Genomic DNA, 5653 nt, shown 5'->3' on the forward strand with positions numbered 1-5653 from the left:
TCATTTAGAAGGGAAACAGCTTTCGGCACCCCAACACAATCCCCTCACCCCCGCAGGCCAATGACACGAAGAAACAGCACGTCTTGACCTTCCACAAAGATTATTTGAGCACCTGCCAAACTACTGGGCAAGGGACACAAGTTGTTTTTGTTTATGTTTTTGTTTTGCTATTTTTCCCACTGTGTGACCTTGGGCAAGTTATTTAACCTCTCTGAGTAAAGTTGGAGACCATTCCCAACCCAGGCAACCATGGGAGGAAGAATGGGGAATCAGAACTAAAGGTGCTCTGAATTCTCAGGAAGTGTTAATGAGTCATTTCGATGATGATTCCTTGATGGATTAAAACGTGGGCGGAGGCATGGTCAGCCTGGCCGGTGGGGGAAACTCTGAAGGGCTCTGGCTGACTCCAGACAGGCCAACCCTGAAAGCAAGGTGGAGGCTTTTGGTAGGCTCAGCATTTAGCCTCCCATCTGGAGGGAAGGTTCAGGCTGCTGGGAACCAGAGCCTACTCTTCTGGCCCTTGGAGGGAGGAGGGATGAATCTGGAATGGGGAGAGGAGGAAAGAAAATGCTTCTTCCTTGTGAGCTTTGAGAAACATCAGGAGCTGCTTGGATCTTGCCCCACTGTAGGGAGAAAATTGGATTTAGAGGTAAGCTTGTCCTCCTGGGAGAGCCAGCAGGGGCTGTGGACTCTTTCTCTGCAAAGAGGGGGATTCTTAACTGGCTTCCTTCCTCCTCCTCCTGCTGGGTTCCTTTTTATAGTCTAGAACAGGAAGGCAGGTCAGCCACTTGCTCTCTGAGGCACAAGCTTTCTCAGAGCCAAATGGGACAATCCACCTGTCCTCTAGATAGGAAGGCTCCTGGGCTGGGACATGCATCGCTGCTCTAATCCCAAGGGGCAGGCAGGTGTTACCTTCCTTGGTGCTGCACAAGGTTCTCTTCTGAAACAGAAGGCCAGGTAAAAGATCAGAGGCTAGGCTAGAAGGTGTGGGGTTGGCCACCACTGGACCTGTGAATTCCACAAGCCCTCCCTCACCAGAAAGGGTAAGGGCTCCAGGTACCCATCTGAGCACTTACTCCACAGAGGAAGCCGTTCACTCTTGCTGCTGTTAGGCTGCTCAGGGTACGGGCCTAAATCACAGCTAAATGGTTTATCCTGGGTTCTAGGTAGTTGGTGGCCGAAGCCCAACAAGGATTACGCTGGGGTTTGATAATCCTAAAATGCCACACACTCACCCCGCTCCCCAATCTGGACCCGAGCTCATTGCATTCTCCCTGTTTCTGACTCTGCTGCTCCAAACAGTTCTGAGAGCAGGGACTGTCTTCTACCCATCTTCATCTCCCCAGTGCCCTGATGGTACCTGCTCGCTATTCATTAATTCAGCAATGACTTAAAAAAAAAAAAAAATATATATATATATATATATATATACATAAATAAAAAATATATATATATCTATTAGGTTCTGCTGCTCATTTTTTTTTCTTGAGATTTTATTTTTAAGGACTCTCCACACCCAACAGGGGGCTCACACTCATGACCCTGGGATCAAGTCCCACTCTCCACTGACTGAACCAGCCAGGCGCCCCAAGAGTCTGGTTTTTATGGTTTGTCTCTTTCCCTCCCCCACTTTTTTTTTTGTTTTGTTTTGTTTGTTTTGTTCCTTAAATTCCAATATGAGTGAAATCCCACAGTATTTGTGTTTCCCTGACTGGCTTTTATTTTACTTAGCATTATACTCTTTAAATCCATCCATGTTGTTGCAAATGGCAGAATTTCATTCTTCTTTAATGGCTGAATAATATTCCTGTGTGTGTGTGTGTGTGTGTGTGTGTGTGTCTTTATCCATTCATCCATCGATGGATGCTTGGGCTGTCAAGCTGAATCTTTAAGGGTAAGAAGGAGTGCTGTCAGCTGACTGAATGAATGAATGAAGCAGTGTGACTTTGGATTAGTTAACTCAACCCCCAGGCCTCCTTCATCTGAGAAAGCTAGAAATTGGTTTGAAAGCCTTCTAAGTACCCACGAAATTATCAGGGCTCATCATAACAGACAGGAATAGGTAAAAACCTTTGGTGGAAGGGGAGGTGGGAGCAAAGAAGGGAGAGTGGTGGGCAGCTGGCCAGGCCCCGAGTGGTGAAATATTTCTAACTGGCATCCACAGGCCCAGTAGGAGAGGACTGCAAAAGCAGGGCTGAGCTACCCTTGCTTATTTCCTCCTTGGAAACTCAGGGAGCGCCTGTCTCCCGCTCTCCGGACTCTCGCTCTGGAGAAGAACTTTGTGGTTCCTGTCCTGGCCTTGCCTAAAAAGAATAGGAGGTGGGGGGTGCCTGGGTGGCTCAGTGGGTTAAAGCTTCTGCCTTCGGCTCAGGTCGTGATCCCAGGGTCCTGGGATAGAGCCTGGGATAGAGCCTGCTCAGCAGGGAGCCTGCTTCCTCCTCTCTCTCTCTCTGCCTGCCTCTCTGCCTACTTGTGATCTCTGTCAAATAAATAAATAAAATCTTAAAATAAATAAATAAATAAATAGAAGCAGGCGGGCAGGAAAATTGACTAGACACATGTGACAATGCAGGATCCGGGTGCCACTTTAGCCCTCCAGTTCTGAGCCCTAGAAAATTAGGGTTTGCTGTCGAACCATCCTGGGTCTCCACCTGCACCTGCTGGTCTTTCCGTCACATCAGAGGTCTGGGCGGTGATGGAAAGACTCACCCCTTCACCCAAATCCCAAGTTCCTGTGGGGGTCCTATACATCCTCTAATCAAGTGAGCAAGGCTTGGGTGGAAATAGTTTTTCTTTTGTTTTGTTCGAATAACTACTTTTCCTTCGTATTGTCCATGACCATGTTCATTGCTGCTGTTTCCCAGATTTCTTTTTCAGGATTTTAAAAAATGATTACGCTGAATTTTTTAATACTACTGTTTGTTATTATTCATTAGCCTGTGGGCTCCGTCGGAAGGATTCACTGCTATATCCCCAGCTCCTTGAACAGTGCCTGGCACGTACGCAGTAATAGTTGTGGATCAGTTAATGAGATGAGTGCCTGGTGAGGCGCCGTGCTAAGAACTTTGCATGGGTTCTGTTCCCCTGGGATCTCTGTCTTACACATGACGAACCTGAGGATCAGGAAAAGGGAAGGCTTTGCCCAAGGTCAGACTCAAAAAGCTGTACAATATTTTGAAGGGCACCACTCATTGCTCCAGGAAGCTTTGAGTCATTTCTTAATTCTCTTCCCCTCTGGATGGTGACAGGCTGCCCCTTGCATCCAGAGCACGGGCCGGGTGCCAAGGCGGAGATGTACTTTCCTTTCACACCAGGTACATTTCACACTGAGGAGAGCTCAGCTCAGGAACTTCTGGCCGCGGAGCCCCTGGGAGAGGGAGCAGCTCAGGCTGTGCGCCCAGCACCAGCTGACAGCGCCAGTATTCGGCCCTGTGGCCACCAGGCACCACCACCGCCCCTCCCCCAGCCCTGGTACCCAAAAAGCTTTAAGCTCAGTGGGTGAATGCAAGGAGATGGTTCAGACTCCAGAGGGGAGGAAAGTTGACTTTAGGAAAAACACCACCCCCCACACACACCTAAATTAAGAGTTTGACCATCGTCGAAAGATGTAGAGTGGATCTCATTATTGAATTAAGGCAAAATGGCTCTGCTGTTTAATTCCAAGAACGCTTCATCCAGGGCTCTCCCTGCTCGAGCAGCGGAAACTTGCTGGGAACGGAGGCTCATGGGCTCATCCTCTAACCCGCATCCCACATGGTTACCCTGCGGGACAAGCACAGCCTGTGGGGTCAGCAATGCTTGGCAGCCGTGTGACTTTCGGCAAGGTTGTCAGCCCCCTTGTGCTTGTTTCTCCACCTGTAAAATGGGACTGAAGTGGTACCTCTGTTAGTGTTGATGAGAATTACTTTGACCTCTCCATGTAAGATGCTTAATTACAAGCCTGGCATTGGGTCAGTGGATGAAATAGATGTCACTGGAACAACTAACTCTTGACTAATCCTGTTCCCATTCCTCCAATGAACCCAAGGCTAAGAGGCTAGCCGGAAGTCGTCCGGCAAATGAGGAGGGGGAAGAGCTAGGAGCCCAGATCTCCCGAGGCCCCACCACTGAGGTTCCTGTATACCCTGACTTTCAAAGGCTAAGTGATACTATTCCAGATACCCCCTGAACTGTACTGACACCAAGTATTTATTGAAGGTCTACTCTATGACAGGCACTGCTCTAGACTGGGGGGATACGGTGGTAAGCCAGCCAGCCAGCCAAGGTAACTGCATCAGGGCGCTTACATTATAGTTGGGAAAAATGACAATAATAGTTTTACACTTTTCGATACTGCTCTGAAAGAGATGGGTGGCGCATCATAAATATGGACAGCGCAGACCCTCGTTTTGTCTCCCTAAGATGCTGACAGCATCTGTCTAGGGCAAGTGTGAGAAAAGCATGGGTTCTGGTATCTGACAGACCTGGGTTTGAATTTGAGCTCCGTGTGATCTTGGTCTGACAAATCAGTGTGTGCGCCTCCTTTCTCATCAGTAAAACGGGAACAGAGGTTGTTAAGGTTCCCGCGAGAATGGATACGTACATTTTCCCAGTGTTAATGCTTTTCACTTCCCACAAGTCAAGCCGGAACACTTGATGGGGCCAGGTGGAACTGTAACCTTGTGTTGTGTGTTCTTTTTGAGTATTTGATGGAGAGGGGGTACATGTGAATGGGGAGTAACCTGGAGAACTACCGAAAAGGATTAAAAAAAAGCTCCTGGGAGAAGCAGCCCCTCCCCACGTAACAAACAGACGGCATTCTTTTCTCTCCCCATGCACCTTCAGTGGAGAAATGTTCTTGGCCCACTGCCATCACTCAGGATTTAATGCAGTCTTAGAATTACAAGTTACCCTTTATAACCCAGTCAGCTCCAAAATTGGGCATAGGAAGAAAATATTAGAACTTCTATTTGTATTTATTTTCATACAATCGCTTTTTAATATCTATTTTTGTGTCTTATGTTACACAATATATGGGTACAGTAGTACAGGTTTATAATTTATAAACACAGGGGGGTATGCATGATCAAAAATTTCTGACGGGGGTCAATCAGAAAAGTGAAAGGCCACGTGGAGGCTAAGGGAGGGAAATTATGGTCAGCCCTCATTGTACTTGCCCAACATAAACGAAGAAAGTGCATTATTTTCAGACAGTAGCCTGCAGGCGCCACTAGGCTAATAAGCAACAGAGTGAAGGAACGGACCTAGTTCTTAAATCCCAAGTTAGTGTTCTCTCTGCCACAAATTTCTGGGGGGAAAAAGTGGAAGCAGAAATTAAATACACACTGCAAGCTACGTAAAAAGCCAATTTTGGATGAGCCATTAAACAAACCAGATTAGCCTGAAAAATATGCACAAGACAGAAGACGATCTCCAGCAGTTGCAGCAGCGTTGGGAGCAGAAACCGCCTCCACACAGCGCGCTCACGGCCACACCGGAGGCCAGCCGCTCGCTCACTGCTCAGCGCGCCGTGCAGAGTCCGTGGTTCAGACAGACGTGTCTTTCCTCTCCCAGCTCACACGCACACCGGCCGCGCACACTCCAGCTCCTTTCAAACCATTCATTTCACCTCCAAGGCGACACCATGTGGAACCAAAAATGAAGCGGCAAAATG

The sequence above is a fragment of the Enhydra lutris genome, unplaced genomic scaffold (genome assembly GCF_002288905.1).
Source record: "Enhydra lutris kenyoni isolate GAN:26980312 unplaced genomic scaffold, ASM228890v2 scaffoldscaffold26, whole genome shotgun sequence".
NCBI classification, from domain to species: domain Eukaryota; kingdom Metazoa; phylum Chordata; class Mammalia; order Carnivora; family Mustelidae; genus Enhydra; species Enhydra lutris.